The sequence below is a fragment of the Penaeus monodon genome, chromosome 21, assembly GCF_015228065.2.
Source record: "Penaeus monodon isolate SGIC_2016 chromosome 21, NSTDA_Pmon_1, whole genome shotgun sequence".
Classification (NCBI taxonomy): domain Eukaryota; kingdom Metazoa; phylum Arthropoda; class Malacostraca; order Decapoda; family Penaeidae; genus Penaeus; species Penaeus monodon.
Genome location: NC_051406.1, coordinates 45,851,983 through 45,852,429, shown reverse-complemented (window position 1 = coordinate 45,852,429; position 447 = coordinate 45,851,983).

The following is a 447-nucleotide window of genomic DNA, read 5'->3' as shown; positions in this document are numbered from 1 at the left end:
CCGGAGTGGCAATGGCGATGCTGCTGATCCTCCTGAAGGGACAGCAACAGGGATTCGAGTGGGGTTCGGCAGGAAAGGTGCGGCGGCGAGGCAGGAATGTGAGGCAGTGACACCTCAGGCCCGGGCGGCGCCATCCCCGCACAGCTGACAACATCATCTGGCACTGTGCCAGCCATCCACACCCTTACGCAACGGTGCCGTGGGTCCACGCTACACGTGCTGGGTTAAACAGTTCTAGCCACCACATTTCAGATCGTATTATAAACGCGTGATTATTTCTGACTAGTTACGTGTTACGAGTTATTAGCTTTAGTTATGCGACTTCTACCTTGCGGCTGGGATGCTGTGCCATCAAGTTCACGATGTGCTGTTGTACTGTTTGTCCCTTATATAGATATTGTATTCAAAGGGACAAGGAGCTGTGTTCTTCCCTTGAATTTCATGAAA